Source organism: Aphelocoma coerulescens, chromosome 3 (assembly GCF_041296385.1).
Source record: "Aphelocoma coerulescens isolate FSJ_1873_10779 chromosome 3, UR_Acoe_1.0, whole genome shotgun sequence".
In the NCBI taxonomy this organism is placed as follows: domain Eukaryota; kingdom Metazoa; phylum Chordata; class Aves; order Passeriformes; family Corvidae; genus Aphelocoma; species Aphelocoma coerulescens.
In genome coordinates, this window is record NC_091016.1 from 33,356,188 (window position 1) to 33,380,901 (window position 24,714).

At 38.7% G+C, this 24,714-nt stretch overlaps 1 protein-coding gene across 1 annotated transcript in view; it reads left to right on the plus strand.

Annotated features, from left to right (window-relative positions):
- The window catches only part of PRKCE (protein kinase C epsilon), a 285,664-nt gene that overhangs the window by 22,591 nt on the left and 238,359 nt on the right, over positions 1-24,714 (plus strand). The window lies entirely within an intron of this gene.

Here is a 24,714-nt window from a genome sequence, read left to right on the forward strand (position 1 = left end):
ATTTGCTAACCTCAGGGACATACGGCAGGGCCTACTTTTTTTCTTCTAGTTCTTTGTGGAAGTGGGTGTTGGCTAGAGCTAGATAAGGATGAAGATGCGATATGTTGCCGAGATTGCTCTGTTTTTGCTTTTGCTTTTGTTTTGTTTGCTGGATTATTTCATTTAACCTAAGGCAGTTTATTTCTAGCGTTTAATTTTAAAAGTTTGCCAGTGACAGAGAGATCACTGAGCAACATTCCATTGTTTGAGCAAGAAAATGAGTAAATAATAGTTTTGTAACTCAAATTCCCTATAAAAGTGTTGCAGCTGCTAATTATGTAAAACCTGTATTATTTTTATCTATAGGATGTGCTAAATATATGACATTTTTTCCCCTAAGGAAAATGATTTCCCAAAAACAAGTGAATGCAGTGGATTCAAATAAATGTAACTGATAAGGCCTAATGAACTAAAAATCCTGTGGGATTTTCAGGTACATCAGAAGGAGTATGGCGTAGGTGCCATAGTAAATGCCAACACTTTCATGCAGTAACAGTGCACATCCATCAGTTGAGATCTTTGGTCATAAGCCAGTTTATACCTTCATTCATGGACTGGAGATGAAGTAGAAATCAAAGAAGGGGCTTGGACAATCATATACTTGGAGAGACAGTACTATGCCCTATGTGAGGGATAAGCATAGTGCCCAACAGTACTTATTTTTAGTTGCTAAAGAGAGTTGCTCATATTTGAGTTCAGTATTATGTCATTGTAGCTAATAAACTTCTGACAGCTAGTTTTACCCAAAATGTTTTTTAAAGTAATTAAAGATTAATCGGTTGAGGAACAGAGCTAGATAGTATTTTAAAATGTTGGAAAAATAAATTTTACGATGTCTCAATACCAAAATTTATGAACAGATATAAACCTTACTTTAAAAAGTCTACATAATATGACTTTGCAGAAAATGTTCTAGCTTAATTATAGTAATGTGCCTCGAATTTTCCAATGGGGTCATTTATTTTGAGTATATGTCTCGTCTCCTATTACTGTAACTACGAATAAGCCTGTTGTTGGGTATGTGTTGTCTAAACGTTGCACGTAACTTTCCTGGAATTTGTAAAGCTATTCTGTTTGACATTAGTTGGCATACCTTGTTTGCAACCCTTGTAATCCAAAAATAAAATATTTATGTGTCTCTAGTAGCAAAGTACGAAGTGCCATATTAAGAACATCCATATACGGGCCTGGCTCTCTAAGACGCTGACTGGTCGATTCCCCCTAGCTCAGCAGTTGCATTTACATGTGCCTTTAAACCTGGTGGAGCTGCTTTGAAGCTACAGCTTTGGACCCAGAATCTCCATCTGGCTTGGCTGTACAAGGCAGACAGAGACTAAACTCGGTTGAGGTGCCCTAGCAGCTGAGGCGCTGCTGTTGCGAGTAGATGTGGACAGAGATGTTGGCCTGGCGGCTGGAAGAGTGGCTGCCACTTGATCACCAAAGCTACCGGAGCTACTGGAAGGAAGCTCGAGCTTTTAGAAAAACACGTATTTTCCATTTTTCAGAAAGGAGACTACCTTCTGGCCACGCCCAGGGCCTTGGGGGAGTTGCCTGGCAGGCTGGAGGAGGAGGCACTGGCCAGGCACCCAGAGGTTTACTCGCAGCAGGAGAGTGTGATCCTCCAGGTTCCTGCCTGTAGGAAGGCTGTGCTGACTGATAGGCACCCAAGTTACAAATACTGCACTTTCTCTGTGTTTTATTTGCCTTATTTTGATGTCCAATTGAATAATTGTTTTTATGCCTAGATGAGGATTATATTTTTTTCTATGAGTCTTTTTTCTTGTGGGAGAAGAAAGGGAAGGAGGCATGGGGATGGCTGGTGGGCTTTCAACCTGTCTAAGGCTTCTGTGGAGGATTTTCTTCCAAGAAGAATACTGTGCCAGCCATATGGTCTGTCAAATAGTATTGTACTCGTTAGTGCAGTGAGATTTGTTTACATATATCTTTTCCCATCATACCTCCTTTTTTTCTATGATTTAAATAATTTCGTTGTGGGATAACAGTAGTAAAAAATCCTCAAAAAACTATGCGAACTTCAGGGTTAGCAAATCAGGTGTGCAGAGGGAGCAGGGGTATCTAAAATGCCTCTCAGTGCTACTCATCCGTAGCCAGAGGTTTAGGAGGAATAAAGTATAGCTGGATTGGAGTTAGTCATGCTCTTTCATCTTGCTTTATAATTTTTAAGATGGAAAGGCTGAATATGCATGGAAGAGAAATAAGATGAGCACTGCTTGCTTTATTTTTGTGTCATGGTGAATTCACCACTTGCTATTCTATCATGGCACAAAAAAGGAGTACATTTCTTACTGAACATTGAGCTTTTCTGTGACATGGTGTTTTGCTTAGAGACAGGTAGCCATTTATCTTATATTTTGTTTAGTATCTTTACATTTGAATTAGTTGCCAGTTGGTAGAAAATAAGGAATCATGTTAACCCCATATGAGAATGGGGTTAAGAGCTACATTGACTCAAAACAAAGCTAGTTAAGGCTTTGAAGGTACAACCAGAGTGCTGCCAAACAGACTCTTCCTCTGACTGCACCAGGATATCTGCCTTTGTAAGGGCTTAGAGGAACTCTGAGAGGAAGTCTTGCCGTGGTGGGGGCTGCTGAGTCCATCCCATAGGAAACCAGTGAGAGGAAACCCAGGGGTGGCTGCAGTCAGGAATACTCCTGCTGCAGTCAGGAATACTCCTGCTGCAAGTCACAGGTGGGAACTAATGCAGTGGGGAAGCACAGCGGCATCTCTCACGGTCACTGGGAAGACACAATGCAGTTACCTGGCAGTGGGGAGTGATAGTGAACCTATCCCTTGGTCCCTTTGTGGCTGTGGGGAGCAAAGTGATGGGGGAAGATAAGAAAGGGAGAGGCCATTTCAGGACATACAGCCTACAGAGCTGTCTGGAACTCATTAGGGTAATGAACGTTTTAGTATTATGCTCCAACTTCATGCTAGTTCTTGAGGAACTACACAGCCTGTCCTCCCTCCTTCCTGACTGACTGTCCTTATGAGAGCACCTATTTGTGGGGATGTGTGATTTCTTGAAGATTAACCTTTTTCCACTTAGCTTTCCAACTCTGCTTTCGATGGAGATGGATGAGTTTTAAGTATAATTTGCACTTTTGTTCAAAGCATTCCTGGAACAGTTCTTTGCAATGGCCACTTGGACTATTTTAAACCTTGCTTTTTCAAAAAGTGAAGACAATTGAAAAACAAGCCTTATAAAGTTGTATTCATCTTTGACAAATAAGGAGTGATTTTTGTAAAAAACTACAGTTAGAATTTGAGCAAGATAGTAACAAAGATGTTTATTTATATTTTTCATTGTAAAGACTACTGCATCACTGTTAATTTCAGATTTTCTGAAAGTCTTAGACACTAGGAGAAGGGTACTGGCTGATACACTTTCTAGAAATGAAAATATTTAATCTTGAATTGAGAAAAATAAATATTTTTTTATGTGTAGAAAATTTTAAAGCCAAATAGCACACACTATAGAATTTTATGTATTGTGTGGCTTTGACTGATTCACGTGAATGCTAATGCTCTGTTTCTTTCCACTGCTCCATTTCTGCCAAGAACTGTTTTAGCTTTTTAAGCCTTCCAGCAATATAAAACTGGAAGGAGGAGATTCTTTGATTTGCAAGGCCCAAATAGCAAAGTATTGGTGTATTTTATGCTTTTCTTAATATGCGTATCTATATATTATTAATTCAGTTTTGCTTGAGTTGAGAAATACTGCATAATATAGCACTGCAATATAGCATTGATACTGTTTTGGAAGGGTAACAATTTTGGTTGACTCCTTTTTGGTCTTTGTTCCTTTTAAAGTAGCCATCCTAAAATTGTGCCTAGAAAACCTTATACCACACTGCAGCATAGTATTATCAATGTAACCACTGTTCAGTGAGCCCAACCAATGTGACCAAGCTAGATGATGAATGTATATGCTGTATGGGTCCAGCTGTCTTTAAAATATGACATTATGTACTGTGTATGTTATTTTAATTAAAATATACAGGCAGCATCTAACCAGACGGAGTATTTCCATGTATGGGATTTTAGTTTTCTTACTTTTTTTTTTCTTTAGCTGGAGAGTAGAGAGACACAGAACTTTTCTGGGTTAGGTGGTTCAGCATCTGTGGTTAGATGCTAGTATGTAGAACACCTCTGTTGTCAGTAGCCTAGAGAGGTGCAGGAATCCTTGTCAGTTTTTCCTGACACACTTTGTTTCATGTATAAAATGTCATGGTGTATAGCCGGTCAAATGCTTGTGGGTGCTGGTGTGTGTGTGAAAGATTAATTTTACCTTGAAGATAGCTTGATAAATCATTAGTGTCGTTTCCACTGTCCATGGAATGAAGCTATAAATTCCTTGGCAGTTGGGGTTACCTGGAGACTAATATAAAGGTTGCTAGTATAAAGGTAGCTTGCTTTGTTACTTCACATCTGCGAGTGTGCCAAAAAGCGAGGCTAATGGTTTGCATTTCCAAGTTCAGGAGAAAGCCAGATCAGTGAACTGGAGACCTCTAGTCTGTCCTATTTATTCCATCTGGTCAGGACTTCTTTCTTAATCCAATCCTTATTTTGGAAACACTTGATCTGTTGCAGCTTATTCAGTAGAGTGTAGCCGTTTTCATGTAATTTACACAGGAGAAGTATTTATGAGGTCCTGGGTGGAATTACCATTCCCAGCCAGGAGCTCGTGATGGGAGTGGTTCAATGGCATGCAGGAGTGCTCTTCTAAGGCCGAGTTTCTTTGCTGGCTGTGGGGTTCTGTGTCACATCTGAGTAGTTTGACCGTGTTACTGTTTATGGGCACATCTCTCTTCTCCTCCAAGACAGTTGGTTTCATTTTAATGCACAGTAAAATAAAAAAAGAATTCTTGTTATAGGCATTTCACAAAAAGGAGTGAATGACATTACCTGTTTTTGGGACGGTTTTCTAAAATTATTTTACTTGAAAGGGAGTGGAAAGAGAGATGAATTTACAAAAGCTGAGTAGTACCCAGGTCTCACATATCCTTAATCACTCTTACTTGTTCCAAGCACATATTAGCAAAGAAAAAGATCTGGTCTGTTTCATCCCATCAGATGATGTTAATACATTCTGGGCTTTCTCAATGATGTGAAGTAGATAGACTTCTCTGGCACTGGGATATGCAGAAGACAAGAGGTGGAAAACAAAACCATGAAGGTGGATGGAGTAACTATAAAGAAAAAGGAAAATGGGTTGTTTCCCTTCAGAGCAAAGTCTCATCAAAGTATCAAAAATCCTCTTCAAGTTGTGCATGTCACTGATGTGGTGCTTTTAGTCTTATGAACTGGAATGTCTGGTTGCTGCCTATCTGAGGTTTGTTCATTTGAAGAAGGGAGGCACTGCTGAATTCCAAGATGTCGAATTGTCAAATATTGCAATTTTTGCTATTACTTGCATGTGTGATGTTACTACCTAGGGACAAAAACCCATTACCTTAGTGTTATACAAACAGCAACCAGTTAGAGTTCTTGCTTAAATGATTCTACTGCCTGTGATGGACACAACAGATGTCTAGGATAGCAGGTTCAGATGAGTTTTGAGATGGATTTAGCTTTTTGCGGAGAAGTCAGATGTCTGCATGAGAGATAGAGGTCAGAGTCAAATAAAAAAGTCATTGGCAAGTTTTCCTTGGGTGCTGGGGGCAAACCTGTGTTCTCTGGGATTACATATCAATACAATTAATGTTTACACATCTCCTTTCGTTTACTCTGAATTTAGTCATTGCAAGTGTGTGGCCATGATGACTGAGCATAATCTTACAACACACTGTAATGTGTAGTGTTTGCTTTTAGGTGCTCAAAACTAGAGGTGTGCTCTTGGAAGGACCCATTTCCAAGTCCTGTACAGCTTTGACTGGTTGGTTGTAAAACTTGCATAAAAGAGGGAAAATAATTAATTTCTTTGATAAAGCTGGGTTACCTGTGCAGCAGTTCAATGCTTTCTTGAGTAGATATGCTAAAACCATGCAAACTGGGAAAAATCATTAAAAATTTCCAGCAGCACAGTCAGATATCTGAAATTTTCTTTTTCTTGTGAAGATCATAACATAAATATTTTTAACCTAATCAGGGCTGTTTCTTAAGAGATCCTAGTTGAGACTTTGGGTTTTGGATATTCTTACTAAGAGATGTTTCTGCAGAAACAGACCATCTGCAGTGGTCATAGGCATAGTGCCTGCAGAAAAGGGATATCTTATAAATAATCATTTGTATTTATGTTCTAGTTAAACTAATCAAATCTTCTAAAACAGTGCAGAGAGCAGAGGTGAGTCCCTATAATGAAATGGCAGGAAAAAGCTATTTGTCATCTGATTTAAGCTTCTATATGTAACTCTACCTAATTTTGAATTTAACCTAGAAGTAATTATTTTTACATTAAAGAGTCTTTTAATTTTGCTGGAGTCCCATACTTGTGTACTAAAAGTAGGTACTTTAGAAAACAGTGACCTCTAGAAGTTTGCTGTATCCTTAAGTAATTTAAAATTCTGAACAATTTTGAGGCTGCCAGACTAGTACCTTTTATGATTGTGACTCAACACCTTGATACATTTTTTTTTCTTTTTTTGGAAGCCAATTACCATCTTTTAAGATACTGTTGTTCACACTAGAGCTTGGGTTAATTTCGTCTTCAATTTTCATCTTTTAACGATGAAGGGAATCTCCAGCACTGTTGCTGGCATGTGAAAGGATAACACCATCTGTTCACCTTGAGAATCTGAATTGCAGTGCTTGATGTCCAGCCTGTGATTTTGACTCCTTTCCTGGTTTCATTTAAAATTCTAGGTGGTAACTCTGATGTCCACACATGCTATGGATTTTGTTATTAAGCAGCTGTGTGTAGTGATAATAACAAAGCATAAATGCAAATGTAACTTTCAGAAGATAGGCTGATGTGGAATTTTACTGATAATAATGAGTAATATGCCTCAGGTCACTGCATGTGTATAGCAGATTATGAGTTCAGTTGACTCATACAATAATCTCATCCATGGAAGGCAACTGCTAAGAACACAGCAACCAGATACAGTATTTCTTCAAAGGGAAGTTATTTACTTGTTAGGGACACTGGATAAAGCATGTGTTACTTCCTGTGCTCCTGGTCCAGTGTTGATGTTTGTCTCCTGTCCTGTTTCCTTCTCTCCTCTGTCCAGGGTATAGGTATTGCTTGTAAGTTGCTTCTTTTGTTTTGTATTCACCTCTTCTTCCCTGTTTCACTGTGTTCCAGCAAAACCTCTGTTGCTATCCTAAAATACTTTTTCTTTCTCAAGGTCTTTTGTAAAGCTAGCTTGTGAGGAGCAGTGCTTGCAGAAGTGTGCATGCTGCAAGAGATAATCCATAAAATATGTTATGTAGGATGCATCCATATAAAATTATATTAAACCTTTAGGACCATAAAGCTGTAAATGAAGGTTCTGAATTCCTGGTGAGATAGGAATTGAAAAATACTATTGTTGTATTCTGAACTATTTTGGCAGAAACTTCCTATAAAAATATAGCTTTACGGACACCCCATTAATTTGAACTTTTTTTTTTTTTAAGAAAAATATTAAGTGAAATTCTGTTTTCAATGAAAGAGTAGCAAAGTTTCACGGCATTCTTTGCAATAGTGGCAGCTCTGCCTGAACCTCTGTGGAACCAGAATTTCACTCTTCATTTTTACTCTTAATTTCCTGTCTTGAAAATTATGTGAGATTCTTTAAGCAGAGTTTTTCAGCTATTTCCCCTTTATATCAAAGAACAGCATCCAAGTCCTGCCAACACAAACAAATGAGAAGTTTAATTATTAGACTTCTTATTCTTCTGAGAAGTAACATCTGCAGTAGTATGGTAGACAGTGGATTTGATATGTATTCCACTGAGTTATTAGGACCTTCAGGATTTCATAGAAGAAGGTACAAAAGGGATAAACATGAAAAAAATGGATCCTGAAGCTGGAAACAAAAATTCTCTGTTACATATTGCTTCTGCTGTCTGTGTGCTTTAACTGAAAAGATTTTGGGATCTGTGATTTTGGTGAAGTGTCCTTGGATTCCCTTCATCAGTCTGAACTCATGGCTCTTTGGGAAGCAAGGACAGCTGAGAGCTGCTGCTATAGCAGTCCTTTGTGTTGCTCTTTCAAGGATGGTTCTGTCAACTTTTTCTACTCTGTGCCCAAGATCAGGTTTGGCTGGGGTGGCTTAGCACCCTTGCCATCATTTCACATACCAGTTTTTCTTATTTAAAATGCAGCTGGGTCTAAATGTTTTTGTTAGGAAGCTTCACAGCTGTGGGGTTTGCCTGCACACCTATGGCTGAAAGTGGTCTAATTTGCAGAAATGTGGAGAGAACTGTGCACTCAGCATTTATCACTGAGCTAATAAATGAGATGCATTGGCAGGTAGCCTGTTGTTTCTGTCCCAGATGTCCTTCTCAAAGCAGAAGGGCCATGTCAATAATTTATTTAAATAAATCCTTATTAATAAATTAAAGTGATTTAATATTTTCCATGTCTAATTGTGCTGAGTAGAATGAACCTGTGGAAATACTCCTATTGGCTTTAGTGGAGATACAGGATTCACCCTTCAAGAAATTAACTATGACAATTCAGATTAATAACAAGTTTTTCTTAACTTTCTTGAAGAAGAGCTGTGCTGCCTATCTGAAGAGAAGGCTGACAACTGCAGCAAGAGGAGTCAGAGTGGGAGTCCACAACGCGGTGCCAGAGAATAGTGGAGTGTTTACACAGGCTTGCTTGCAGTGGAGACCTTGGGTTTATACCAACACAGCAGATTACATTCAGTTCTAGTTGTAATGTCACTAAAACAGTCCTCTGGACTGAAAGTTTTAATGGCTTTGTTTCCCCAACATATTCTGTGCACGCAGAGCCCGCCTGGGAGGTTGAAGCCAGGCAGTGCCTGTGGCGTGCTCAGCACACAGACACTGAAGGTGTTCTGCCTTTCTGCGAGCAGCCAAGGGAGAGAAAGGCAACCACATTTTGTTCCCTTGTAATCCTGTAGCAACTGCAGAGCTGTTGCCCAAGGCACAGGATGTGTTCCTTCTTTACTGTTACAAGTTTGAATATTGCAGCTCCCTTGTCTAAGATTATGCTTACCCAAATAACAGCTGCACAACTTTTAAACTGTTCTAAACTAGCAAGCAGACAAAGTGTACAAATTCCTGCTTGAAGTTCCTTTTTTGAACATGCAAGATAGGTAGCAAATGAGATATCTCTCTACACTAATTTTTACATTTATTTTCTGGCACTTTGAGGCACTTTTGGTATACTCTGGAAAACTTTGGACAGATAAGAAAGTTGATTCATAGAAGTGTGCAGTGTGTTAGCATTTCCTCTGTTTAATCTTTTTAGTATTTGATTTGAATAAAACAGTATAGTAACAGTTACTTGCATAAACTAAGTGTTAATAAATGTTGGTATGGAATTGTTGGATTCTTTCCGAGTCCAGATACATAGTTCATGTAATTTGGCTTTGTAAGTTGTAGCAGTTACATAACAATCACTCTCCAAAAAGAAATTTAGTGTGGAACCTATTTATCCTACAATACAGATTCTGGAAGCACTTTTCTGGGTTTATCTCAGTGTAATGATACAATCTGTAAATTAATTAAATTATTAATTTTCTTTGAAAGTTTCCAAGCATTGCTATCCAAAGTACTTACATGCAGCATGGTATGCGAAAGACATTTTTATTACCACTGGCATGTAATGTAAGTGAATATTATCAGCTAACATCTTAATTTTCTGAGGAATGACAGTATAGGTCATAATGCTAGTTCTTTGGGGTCCATCTGTGTGGCTTGCTGACTTCTGATGAGTTGTTGAGTTGAGGTAAGAGAATAATATTTGTAATATTGTGAAAATATGTGGGATTCAATTAGTGTCTTACTGCAATGGTGTCTGACTGTAGCAGCACATTAACACAAAGGGGAAGAAGTACTTAAGAGTAGAAATCACGATTGCTGGTGTGTTGCACTGTCACGTTTGTACCTTGTTAGGCAGTCATTATACTTATGGTACATATTTGTGTGCAAAATCAAACGTTTGTGGGTCCAGTAGCAAGATTCTCATTGGCTTCAGCAGTGCAGACTCAGAGCAACGGTGCAGAATGCAAAAGCTACTAGGGACTGAAGTGTAGGAAGAGGGAATATTATGTGAGCAGTGATAATGCAACAGCTCTCATGGCAAATTTTGCTACTATGAAATTATTTCACTAAAAGCTTAGGTTTTTAATAGAAAACGTAAAAATAAGATGTCTTTTGGAAGGTTATACAAGAATATGTAGGTTGCTTCTTTGTCATATAAAAGTAGTCACTGTTGAAGCTTGTAATACGTTCAGTAACAGCTCAGTGATTACCATATATGCCATCTATTTCATGACAATTGTGAGAGACAACTGTACTACTCTTAAAACACTTCTGAGATATCTTCAGTATGGGAGACCAAGCTGAGTAGTGCATCTTAAAATTGATGGTGGCCATCTCCTTGTAGGGCCTCTCTAATGCCTTAGAGAATCTGAGGTAGTCACAATGTATCTTAACACATTATAGAAAGGGCTTTGAACCTCTTGGCACATTTGGTACCAGGTAGCTGGATGAGGGGCTGTTTTCTGGATATTTTCCATTTCAAACACATCTGTTTGTGGAAAACTCTGAAATGTGTCTTCTAGCTGGAAGGAAAGTATTCAAGGCTCTTGGTCTTAGCAGGAAAAGTGCTTTGTTGGCTGAAGAGAACACAGATTAAAGACAATTTCAAGCTAGAATAAATATTATTCTGTCTAGATCAGAACATAACCCCCAAACCTTTTTGCATATTTATATAATTTAATTTCCTTAACCTTGAAAATGTTTAAAGTTTTCTTTCTTGAAATAAAAATTCAGCATATTTTTCTTTAAGATAAGAGCATTGTTTTAACACAAGTTATTTAAATAATTAACATAGAAAATTTCTTAAAGTATTATACATTTTGGAAAATACAACTTCAACCCAAACAGTAGGAATAAGATCCATATTCATAAAGAGAGTCTGATACAATGAGTCTCTGCCTTTGGCAATTAAGATGCCTGTTTGAAACATTTTACAGGCTTCTTCTACTGAAAACATTGGCAATGCTGAAGGAGTTGCCTTTGGCTTCTACTTTTTGAGGTGTTTGCTAATTGAATTTCTTCAAATGAAGAAAGCTAAAAGACTGTCCTGTAGTTTTTGAATGTCAAGAATCTGTAAAATAAAGTTCTTCCTACTTTGTTAATTAGCTTAAATAGCTGTAAGAATTAAAATAGAGTAAGAAGCTATTTATTTATAATTAATCACATAAGATAGTATTAAACATCATTGGAAGAAATTAAGGGCCTTGGACAGAACTTCATCTCAAGTCATGCTGGAACAAACAGAATTGTTTATAAATTTTAGATACTTGCCATTGTCATTTCAAAAGTTTCACAGGAGAGGCAAATCTGTGTAGCTCAAATAAATATGGGAGTTCGGTTAAGTGCCAAAATTGCTAGCAAAATCCTGACTGAAGTTGGAAGTCTTCTATTATAAAAAGAGCAGGACTTTAGCCTATCTTTATGGCCCAAGAAGTATATCAAATCCAGAGTAATGAGTTCAAGCTCTTTTTGAATCTGCAGCAAAGCTCACTGCCCGTCAAACCAGTTCTGTACTGGTCAGTGCAATATGTGACTGGTGCTGACATGGAGTTGATCACATCACTTTCCTGGATAACTACGTTCAACATGCCTTAAATAATGTTAGTCATACGGCCACCTTGGTTATCAAAGAAAGATTTTAATGTTAGCACCAGGCAGTTTCATTGTAGTTTTATAGTAGCCATAAGTAAAAGTAATACTGAACGGTAGAAAGAAGCTTCCAGTCACATAAGGAGAGAAGTTAAGGAACAGTGTTCTTGATCTGACAGTGTGCCAAGGTGGAAAGGTTGTTTTGGGGATGGAAAGTGATAATTTTGTTCAACCAAGATAGGAAAATCCCAGGATATAGAAAATTGAGTTTATGATATCTTTGGCTATTTGATATATTGGTATCATAGTATAATTGAAAGAGGGTACTGTTCTTTGTTTCTGTCCTTGCCTAATGATATAAATTGCGTGTTGTTTGGTTTTTGGTCACGTCTGAAAGCTGGAACAAAAATTTTTTTATCTTTGAAATGTATTTTTGCTTCTGATTTTTTTGTTTTGTTTTGTTTTGTTTTGTTTTGTTTTGTTTTTAGCCTCTCTTAAGATTGGACAAATGTCACAGTTGCAAACACAGACTGCGGTCACGCTGTTGAAGTCATTCAGGGTGTTTAGTTGTACTGTATGTATATGCTACCTGTTAAGCTGATGGATGTTTCTGGGGTTAGGGAGTGTTTTTAGCCCTGATTGTAATGGTAGGGATATGATCTAGTCCGTGACAATCCAGGGTGGGAGATTTGGGTTGGTTTGGATCTTTTTTTTCAACCAGTCTAGTCTGTCACAGATATTCAAGCTATCTTTGATTCCTTCCATCTCTCTGGAATGTGTCTTGGTACTTTAGAGGTGTTGGTTTTACAAAAATTCAGTCTCTTGTTTTCTTTTTTATCACTTTTCTGAAAATACTTTATCCGAGAAATTTCTATTAAATGAAAGAGTGGTTGTTCAGACACGTAGACAAAGGACTACCATGCATTTTATCTGAAGAAGATCAGAGTGATCCCAATTTAAAGGTTAACTCTCTCATCTCTGCTGCTACCTAGGTGCGTGTCAGTACTTCTCTGCTCAGTTCTTGAATTCATTTAAACTGCAGAGTGAACTGCTGTGACCATACTAGGAGGCACCCCAAAGTCCTTTCTTTTGCATTTTTGTCTAATTTTTGGAGATTTGTGACACGGTTTTCATAGTTACTCCACACCTGCAGCTCCCACAGGTGGGCGTTAGTCAAGTTATGCATATTGTGGTGTAGCCCTTTAGCACGAGGACCCACAGCTCCTCCCAGGTGTGATTAACCAGCCAGACAGCAACCTGTGCTGTGACATGATAGTCTCAGGAGCTGGAAGGCTCCCTGCCAGGAGAAGTTCAAGTTGGCAGTGCTGAGATGGGAGTCACAGCTCTGACACGTGGTAGTGGAAAGAGAATGGTGAGGGACAGCCAGGTATAGTAGGAGGGAGGGATGCAAAAGGAAAAAAGAATTGTTGTCTGCTTACCGGGATGTGTCTAGGCCAAGATGCCAGAGAGGATGTACTCTGGAGAGGGAGAACCAGACTTGCATTGCTGGGCAGAAGGGCAATTCTGCCAGACCTGGCTGTTGTAGATGATGAGGTGTTTCCCCTTGACACAGAAAAATAATCCAACCTGATGGAAATGTAGCATATCATTTGTGGTAACAGTAATTTAAGTGTTAAATGCTAAAATAATTAATTGATGTAATAGTTGATGATAAATGGTATTTTGAATTATGGATGCACAGATAATTGTTCTTACAACAGGACTTCTGTTTTTGTTAAGAAAATTATCATTATGTTGTTTTGAGCATTTAGTCACAGGGGCTTTTTTTGTAGTTTTTCTTTTAATTTGATGCCCATATTGCATGAAATTCAGCTGGTGCTTTAGTCAGCCCTTTGTGTGTGTGGAGCTATGAGTGGATATGAAGTTCAGTTTCAAAACTATATAAGACTGTAGCCAAAAAATTGTGTTTCATCTGCAAAATGCCATTTAAAAGGAGTGATTTCACAGGATGCCACAGATGCTGTTGGTGTGTGTATCTGACAAGACCAATGAATTTCATGCAGAGAGACATGTTTTTCTTCTGTTCACTGTTGAGATTCCTACTTGAAATGTGTCCTTAATATTTAACAGATTTTACTGCTTTTTTTTTCAGTGTGCTTCAAAATTCAGACATTGCTGTGCCCCGATCTTTGCTTTCACCAGAGCTTCCCTTAGCTTCCTTAGCCAGTCTGTGTTGTGAACCACTGTGTACAGCACTTGCATTTAGTATTCCTCAAGTCTGGGATTTCAGATTGCTGCTACTCTAGCTTGGATCAGTTAACATAATGTGGAGACCATGGTCTTGTTTCCATTTCACTATGCTAAGAATTTTCCATATTCATAAGTTGAAAATTGTTCTTGAAAAGCGATCCCTCTAAGTGTGTGTTTTTCCCATGTACCATGTTTGTTAACAGATTGCAAGAAACAGTGCCAGACATAAAAAGCCCTAAGAAATGCATTTCTTTTGAATACCAATTCCTTGGAGCTGGTGCTTTGATGTATATTCAGAGCTCTGTCAGCTCTCTTTTTCTGCAATAGCTAGGAAGCCTTTCATCTCTGCCTTTACATCTTATGCCCACTTGCAGAGTGAGGAGGACAGCGACTGGTATTTTGCATTGTATTATCTTTTCATTATAGCTGGAGCAACACAGTCTAATTGGCAGCCAGAAGTCCATGGGGTTGGTCTTCATGTCAGCTTTCACTGATTTTTTGGTTTTTTCCTGTCTTTTAAAGAAGTGCAGTTGAACTTGTTTCACAACAGTGCTTCCATGTCAGTGAGAAAAGGAGAAAGGGCCTTTCTGCAGTGTGTATGGTCTCCACAGTGTTGCCATGAAAATCATGTGTAACTTCTTGGCATCTGTGTCCTGGAGACCAGGTTCAGCAGACTTCAGAGTAGGCACCATGCCATCTGAGCAGATGGGTATTAATGTAAGCATTGGATATAGATGTTACAGACATGATTCCCAGTTCCAAATGTTACAAAATGTTGTCCTGAACTTCTACCTCTGCATGTAAAGGATTTGTTGCAAATCCAGCTCAGTGAAGAGTTGGCTTTACAGTATTAGAAATTTAAATCTTGGATCAACCGTATCATTTGCAATGTTGGAAAAGGGTGTGAAGTTGCTCAGAGGAACTTGCTTGTATTTTTGGAGGAGTTCCCGTAAGTAACAGATGAAAATAAGCATCTGTGGTGTTTACCATTTTCATATGAATAAATTGTATTGTGAAGCCACTGTGGAAGAAAGAATTATTTTGTATTTTTCTGTGCCTGCAAGTAGGGACTGCAGTTCATTGGGAATCCAGTGAACTTAATTCAGCTCACCAGACTTGTTTGTTCCCTTACGTAACATGATGGTTATTTAGAGTGAAAAGTTTTTTTTCTTTTCTCTGCCCTTTTTGTCCTGTATTTTTCTTACATGCCTGTCTGGTCGAGGCGATAGATGCTTTCCTAGTCCTTGCTGACAACAGATGTGGTTTTGCTTGTCAGGGTCTAGGCAGTCTCTGGATTCTTCCAAGGCTTCTTCCAGCTCCCACCAAACTGGATTTCATCTGTCCTGCCAGAGTTTGTATAAGCCCTGAGTGTATAAGCACTGTGTTCTAAAAGTTTTTCCAGGAGCTTTTTCCACTCTGTATCCTAACTTGAGGTATAAGAAGACATAGCCTGAGCGATCTGAGCAGAGGTGCCCAGTGATGAGCATTGTTCAGAATCCTGAAACAAAGAAGTACCTACGGGAGAAGTGGTGGCATCACCGGTCTTATGCTGTGAGGTGGGGAAAAGCAGGGAGATGTGAAGTGACTGTGGGCCCATTTACACGGGGAGAGGCCGTGTTGGAAGTCAGACCCAGGGCCTATCTCTTCGATGGTCTCTACAGTGTGGAGGAAATGACCTAAATCGTTTTCTCCTTTTATAACACGAAGAGATTAGAATATGTATTTATACTGGAAGTCAGCTCCTTTTCCACATGATCAGATTATTTATCTTTTACATCCTGCCAAAAGTGAACAGAATGCAATTTGTTTGTTTATTTGGCATTTCTAAACTATCTTTTAAAATAATTTCTTTTGGGAAGAAACATCCTCCAAATTGTTAGTTTTCTTACAGCGTGTCTAGTCCAGATAATTTCAACAAAAAGTTAATGTTAACGGGATCATCCACTGAGGTCTTGGCTCTTATTCAGTCTTTACAGATGTTCTTTTAGACTCTTATCCTGTCTAGATAATAGGAAGCATGCCTAGTAAGCAACTGTGGAGCATGTTAGCATAATTCACGTAATTCCCAGTACCTCAGCATTGAGCCTGGGGCTGCAGACTCTAAAAATAGAACAACAGATTCTGCACAGCTTAATCCTACCTGCTTGCTAGCCATTATCTTCTTAATAAGCAACTAGCAGCTACCTTTTGTTTGTTGAGAATCTTTCACTCAAATGGTTTTACTTTTCATTTGGGAGGGAGACCCGGGCTTTGGCCATCTTCTTTAGTGAAATGTTGTGGATGTGTGTGCTGATACTGAAACAGCTGTAGTTAGATGTAGTTTTTAGAATTTCTCTTTTAGTTTCTGTAAACTTGAAACAAAGAAGAGCAGATGTTGCTTAGTAAGAGAGAAATAAATTAAGCAGGTGAGATGCTGTGATCTTTGTACTTAAATTTTCGGTTCTGTTTTTCCTTGGGCAATTGTGTTCAATAAGGGTGAGATTGTCTTCTCTCTTTTAGGACAAGCAGGTTGTTGGGGAAGAGACAGAGTTTGCAGATGCCTTTTCCCCCATATGTCCATGCTCAGAGTCCACATACCATGTCATTATTATGCTGAGGGCTTTTGCCAAGACAAAAGAGATTAATGCATGTCTAAGTGAAAATAATACATGAGAATGGCAATCAAAAATATTTATGGCAACAAGTTGAGAAACCAGCAACTTGAGTTTAATTTCTGCAACTTCCAGAGAGAACTTTTATGATTTCTCAAATGCACTGTTCCTGTTTAATTCTATAGGACGTTTATAGGGCTTTGGGCCTGATATCTGTGACACAGAGAGGATATGGTTTCCTTTGCCCCTTTCTAAACTCTTTACAAACAAATACACAGTCTAATGAAGCTCTCAAACTTGGTTTGAGCCTCTAGGGCAAGCAGTAATACAAATATCCTGCTAATGAAGGATAAGAAATGGAGGAAAAATATTACATAGCATTTTTGGAAATTGCACCAAGGCTGAGCAGACAACAAATAGTTTTTAGGATAATTGTGGGTGAGATCTGCAAGAGAAGTTCATCATCTACATCTTACATCCCATTCATTTCAGTTGTTTCTTTTTACAAGTCTTTTTAGATGTCTCAAGACTGAGACATCTAAATCACTTCAGCATTCTTGAAAATTTAATTGGTTAATAAATATGGATCAATATACTTGCGGCATAGCAGCTGGGGTTATGTAGTGCAACTGAAAAAAGTGAAATCAGTACTACTAAATGTTAAGATAAGTTTATTACATATGCTAATGATACATATAAAATTAAACGATGATTTATTGATTGAAAGAAGGATGTCGGTGATCAATGGATGAAATGTTTACATGGTTTCTGAAGTTTATGTGAGTGAAATTCTGTATTTAGGAAATTGCATGATTTAACCTGGGAGATAAATGAGAGCTGCGCTGAAAAATACCAGTTATTGTTGTTTCTGGGCTGTGATTTCCAATGTAGCTAATGTTAATTCATCCGCTTTTAAAAATTCACACGGGAATCTTGCTAGGGACTTTGAGTCTTCTGAAATCACTGAGAGAGGGGAAAAACAAAAATCGCTTGTCTGGAATTAAACACTCTTCTGGATTTGTATATTTAAGACGTGCTTTACAAAGCTGAGAGTGGTCATGATTGTCTAACTGCTCCTGAGCTACAGGAATTTGTGGCTGGTAGACCAAAGCTTGACTGGCAAATTAGGACATCTTTCAGGACACTGTAAATGTTCATTTTCTGGAAATCAAGCCTATTTCAGTTCTTCCTGTAGGTTGCCAGTATATGAGCCATCCCAAACCATTAGCTGCTTTTGAAAAGCTTTCCCTGCTTGCCTGAGGATAGTAGGGTTTTAAATGGCACCTAAAGTTTCTGGCTTGCTGTTACTTCTATCTAATACATTGTTAGAATTTGACCATTAGGTCCTTGTTCTGTTTTCCTCAATTTGTATATACTGCTGGCAGCGCCAGAGCATCACAACTTTGACCTACCTCCAGTTGAAGGTTAGGAAATGTCTGGTTACGTATAACCAGGCAGCACAAATACTGTCTTTTCATGTGGCAGCAGCTACACACTAACATACTTTAATATAGTTTTGTTGATTTTGAGCATAGCTGTCTTTGCAGGTCTTTGCATCAATCAGCAAAATTGGAGATGTCAGGTCTAGTCTAAAGCAATTCAGCAACAAAGACTTGGTATTTAAAGGCAAAACTTAATTGAGATTTACAGATTGCATTTACTTTCATAGAACTATTATTACATATAAGGGAAGTTAAAATTTGCACAAGGAGCTATGGTTCAGTGATAACCACTTGAATGTCAAAAGGATTTCATGCACAGACAAGTTATATTTAATGCATATTTTATGATGCAATTAGTCCCTAAATATGGGAAAATAATCACCTGATAAACTTTATGTGCTGGTATCTTCTTGTACTTGGCTCATTTTTGATTTAAAGCCTGGCTCACGTTCCCATGAAAATTGGAGATTCTTTTATTCCACTATTTTTCTTCACGGGAAATTACCAGCTCTTTGAATCCTTTCTTGCTGAAAGTTATTACACAAATATGTTCTAAAACTTCTAAAATCTTGAACACGCCCATAATTCATAATGAGCTATCCTCGTATGCAAAAATATTGCTGCTGTTATTCCAAATCAGGATAAGGATAACCCTTGGAAGGTTGGTTTTCAATATTACCCTGTTTCATGTTTTGTGGCTGCATGTGATGAGAACTGTTCAAAAATGCGAAGTTGTTGCCAAACAGCACAAGTTCAGAGAACTACAATCTCTTATGCATTTCTAGAGTCCCCAAATGAAAAAGAAATTCTGGATTCTGGGACATTTAAGGCTTATCTTACGTGTCTTAAGGTCTTCCTGCACCGATCCCCCTGGCGCTAGTGGGCAGTGTGGCCAAAGTGCATCTGAGCTAAGGCCAACTGCTGCCCCTGGGCTGCTGCTCAGAAGAACCCAGGCACTCAGTACCCTTGGCATGGATGAAGTTATTGAAAAGGTGGTGTAGTTTGCTGTTGTAGTTTGGCATTTTGGCTCTGATGAGTTTGATTGGTTGGGCCCTGGGAGTGTGCCTCAGAGCAGCCAGTTTCTGTGCTTCATTGTGGGAGATCAGGACGTGACAGGCATGGACATGCTGTGCTTTGCAAAATATAATATTTGTGTTTTCTGAATGCTCCAGATGGTTTGAATACCTGAAGCTATATCATTAATATCCATTATGAAATAACTTGAAGGTTTTTTTTTTCTTTGGAGCTTTGAAAAATTTAACTTCGCACAGTTTTCTTGTCATTGCTGAGTCTGGGGATCTCTGCAAACGTGCAGCAGAATCAGTTTTACTCTACTCAAAGGCCAGTGTTACTGTAGAGCATGTAAAGGCTAGGGGTGGTCACCTTGTTTAAGGGCTGAGAAATGACTATTTCAGTGTTGGTGGAAGAGGACATCTTGGAAGTGCTCTGACCTTTGAAGACTTTCAGAGAAAAAAGGTTGCAAATACTAGTTAGCAATGTGCTCCAGGAAATGAAAACTACTGAAGGAATCACATTGTTTTCACTCAACCTGCATTCCCTGTGGAGTCATTAGTGAGTCTGTCTGAGCTGAAGAGAAACCTCCAGGATCTGACCCGTCCAATACTTAGTCATTGCAGTGTTTTTGAAGTATTTCTCATGTCCCATACTAATTTAAATAAATCTCTAATGTTGTTTAAATTATCCTGGGACAAAACCTTGTTTGTCTGGCTTTCTAGAGTAATCTGATCCTCCATAGAAGTAATAGTATCATTATCATGGGAGACTGTGCTTTTTGGTTTTGTTATGCAGCACTGGTCACCTCCACTGAATAACAATTTTCCAAGAGTAGGTGGGCAGCTTGGTCACTTCTTAACAGGATTCCAGTGACAGTATAGATCTCAAACTCTGTTCTAAATGGTGCTGGGTCATTCTTCCTGATGTCTATCTGATCTAGGCATAAATTGGGCAACTGATCTGGTTCTTGCAATGGGTTATAACTGATAATATTTTAATTTTCTTGACAGCAAGTGGTTGAATTGCACTGAGAGCAACAGCGCAGTGCCACTGTATTAATTATGGGTTCTGCAGAAGCAGTAAAATTGGAGATTTTAACTACTTTTCTTTCACCTTGAGTGATGTTGGTTGGTGGGAACACACGCATCTCAGCTGTTCTTTGTGCAAGTGGAAAACATGAGCCATGAACCTGATCTGCGCAAGCACAGAACTCACATTTGTAGAGTTTGAAAGCAGTGACTGAAGTGGAGTTTCAGTTTCTGACAGCCAGCCCGGCCCATCACCCTGTTCTGACGTGATGCACAACTTCTAATTCTCAGCTCCTCTCTTATCCACTTGAAGCAAAATCTTTGTTGCTTGTTGGTCTTTTTTAATCTGTGCTAATATTTTTGATGCATCTTTCGTCCTAAAATTTTTCCGCTCAGAAAGTTGACATACAGGTAATTAAGTAAAATGGGTTTTTTTACATATCTGCAAGTTCTGCTGCCAAAAACCAGCGAATCCCTTTTTTTATCTCGGTGCGCAAATTGTTTCTAATGTGCAACACATTTTTAATTTAGCCCTCACATCCGCATTATTACTATTTAAATGCCATAGCCTATCTGTGGCACTGTTTGATGTATTCTGGATAGGAAGGGAGTTCTGCTCGAGCTGTATCAGATGTAACTCCATATGGCATTGTTGTGTGCAGCTGAGTTGCTTGCCAGTTCCAATTTGGAACATGACATTCAATGCAAATATACCATGATACAACTGCATTGCAAGGATTTGAGCTGATTGCTGTGCTCTGCTGCTTGTAGGCATATGTGGTTACAGGGTTGAGGTTATGGAGTATGCTTCTGCCTTCAAAGCTATGAGATAGAGGTGTTCTGTATACTCAACTGTAACTTTTTAAAATTTCTTTGACTTGTGAGTGTGCAATGCACTAACCATTGTTTGAATCGGCTAAGGGGGGGTTTGTTTGCAAGGTACAGCCAAAAGAGAACATCTAATGATGTAATATTGTACACACCTCCTCTGGGGCAAACAAAAAGAAAAAATAGACTATGTTTCTGAGTTAGCTGAGTCCCTGCTACCAGTCCTAGGTCATAAAGATCCAGCCAAAGGCAGAGGTATTTCTGAATGGGTGGGTAAGGAGATGATTTGCCTGTGTGTTTGGGGCTTTTGAATTTAAGGCTCTCTTTCAAAATATTGGTACCAGATGCTTCCAAGGGGACAGGTGGTTGGTGGGTTTTATCTTCCCCTTCCTCCTCTTCGGTACCAGCTAGTGGGCCTCACTGACGCAGGGGAGATCATGCTGTACTTTGAAAGGCTGGCCATGCCTACAGTGAGGTGCAGTGCAGTGCTTTTTCCTGCCCCTTCCTTGAGGCAGGCTCTGGTCTGCTGTCTTTTCCTGTACATTTGCAGTGATAGTATGTTGGACCTTGTAAATACCATGTAGGATTTGCCTTTCCTGCATCTGTTGGCATACCATCATCCGTGTTCTTTCATAGTGTTTTCCTGAGTTTGTTCCTCCTACATCCTGCATGTCAGCATCTTCATGGCTTCTTGGAAACACTTTCTTGTGCTTTCTATCTTCAGCATGCACAGTTCATCCTGGAATTAAGATCTGTATCAAAGATCATCTTAGGCTTTATGTAAAGAAAAATAAATCCCATCCATTTCATGTAATGTGCCATTCATTTTGACCCAGTGTTTAGATAAGCTAGAAATGAAAATATGTCCAGAATTGCTCGTAATAGGAAGGGAAAAACAATTGTAGTAGCATGTTATATATACAGCAGAGCTTCTCCTAAAAAAAGAGAGTTAAAATAAAGGGTCAGAAGTAAAACAAGCATTTAGCCTGTTGTTTGTAGTGGCAAGTATAGTATATTAGTAATTTAGAAGTCACTGAGACAATTTCAGGATATTACTTCTGAAAATAATTACATTTCTGCCTGTTATATTAGAACTTCTTAACATTATTTTGCAAGTGAAAAAAAATTCATGGTAAAAGGAAATAATTATCATGGCAACACACAGGCATAGCAAGAACAGATGCTGCTTAGGTCATCTTGTTAGTGACTTAAAAACACCACTGCAGATGGGTACAGAACTGACAGCCTATGCTGTATCACTGGTAAGTTGCACAAGCTGCTAGGGAACAAGAAGTGTGGACACTGAGAGATAAATCTGGGATCCTGGAAACTCTTAGAGCAGGCTGAAACACTGTTCTGTTGTCAGTAACAGTCCAGGATGCCTGCAATAAAATCCATTTTTCATAACATTTTGGCAAGAGATTTTGAAAGAAATGTCTGACGTTTTCAAGCTGTGTGCAAATCAAAAGGAGTATTACTCTGAAATCCACATGATCAAATGTTCAATTCATGTGATAAAATATTATAAATCCTTCTTAAGGGGATTCAACTAGTTAGCAGATGCTGCTTGACACAGTTAAAATTGCAGCAACAGAGGTGCAAACTTGGTGGCTTGTCTGCTGACAGCTGTGTAGCTAAGTTGGGAGTAAACCAATATTGGACATGACTTGTAATATATTTAAGTTCCTAATAATTTACCACCTACAGGGTAGGAGATGGCTCAACTATTTTGTGTATGGAGCTATTTACAGAGATCCTGAGCTGGCATGCAAAACATCATGTGAGAGACTTTGTGTTAGAGTGTGGCAGTAATACTGGATTTGAATGACTGGAAAAAGAAAGTTTTCCATATAAAGGAGGGTGATGGCACCAGAGGCTCCTTCAGCTCTGAGACTTCAGTAGTTCGCAGTGACAATTCTTTTCCCTCGTGGCCTCTTTGTCTAGTTTTGCTTATCCCATCTGCCTGTTTGTTCAGGTGAAATGTAAAGAAGGAGGTTTTGCTTTTGTATCTACTGACGGCCGTGTGTATGGCTGCTGATGAATGTTGTGTCATGAAGGATGGCAATTTTGCTTGCACTGTTTGGCATTGTGTTAATCACTGCTAGTATTACTACTACTGTTAATATTGCTTCTAGTCTGTGTTCTCAAATTTGAAGTCAAGACTGCAAAGAATATGTGATGACACTAAAGATTGTAAGTTTCAAGTAATTAGGAGAGGTTTTTTGTCTTTTAGTTTTTAAGACTTCTGTTTCTTTTATTTTCAATCTTAGGTCTCCTTGGCAGGAGCTTGTAGGGTAGAAACTTAAAAAAAAAAAACAACAAAAACCAGCTGAAAGCTGGTTTCCATGTAGCTGTCTGGACCCAAAGCATTTTTGAAAAATGCCACAAATGAAGCAATGCTGAATTGATCTTTGAACTTTCTCCCAAGTAACTACACTTGTTTTGTCTGCATGGTGCTTTTTATGTTTGAGTTATAGCTGTGTCACTTTAAAGGCAGGTGTTTGATGAATTACATGTTGCTTGCTTTTCTGGGCCTGTAAAGTGCTCATGAAAGTTACCAACAGGATGGATCTCCAACAGTTTGGGAGAAAGAAATGATTCACTGAGTATAATCCATTATGGTTCTGCCACTGTCGTTTTCTGAACACTTGGTATTTCTGTTTCGTTATTGCTTGCAAAGATTAATATGACCTGATCCCATTTTATTTTACTGTTGCATACAATTTTCTCATTTTTACTATTGCCCCATTCTTTTTTTATTTCATCTTTGCATATGGGGGGAAAAAGCTTTGCTTTACATTACATTAACTGTTCATTCATAAAACTCACCTTTGTGAAGATTCGTGTCTATGCAGTCATTCTGACTAAAATTTCCTGTGTGAAACAAGGAATTTGCATTTCAGTTAAAGAAAACATAATCTGTTTTGGTGTTTTCTGTTTTTCCCATCACCATGGTATCTTAGCACTTGATAATTTTTGCAGGCTGAAAAAGAGCAAACCAAGTTTAATAAGTAAATAGAGACATATCACGCATTTACTTGATAATGCAGTAGAGTTTAAGAATCCCCACATGGTAGACCTTTTGAGTAAAATGTGTATAAATTCATGAACCCTGAGCATGGAGCTGATGTAGGTACAAGTAAGAGATACTCACCTACAACATCACTCTCTGAAAAGTGTTTTCCTGGTAGACGTGATGTCTGGCATGCTGCACACACAGGAAGCGGTGGAAATCCGTGTAACTTTGAGCTGTGCTGGTAGACAGTAGCATTGTGAAAATAATTACATGGATAAGCCACCTGCAGGTATTCCCTGCTGAAAGTCCTCTCCCACATTTTCATGGAAGAGCAGCCTTAGGTTCAGTTAGAAGCAGGTATGCCATGAAGGTTGCTATTGTATGAGCAGAACCACTTGCATCAGGGTTTCCTGACACTGGTGCCCATCTCTCCCATGCCCCCCTCTCTGGGGAGAGACAGTGCCTATGAAATGATCACAAAATCTTTCTGATTTGTCAGTGTTTTGGGAAGTATGCATGCTGAATGCCTAAGACAAGGAGTTGAGTTTCTTGGTTAAAAAGAAAGTTGGCAGGTTGAAAAGGACGTGCTTTAAACCCAAACCTTTATGTGAGAGATGGTTCATTCTTTTCCTTTTGCCTTTGTCTAAATCCGTGCGATTTGTCCTCTTCCTGCACTGCCTTCATGGGTCGTTCATAGAGACTTGCAGTATTTTTAGGTTTTACTTAAAAATCACAGAATCACAGAACACTCTGAGTTGAAAGGGACCCAAAAGGAT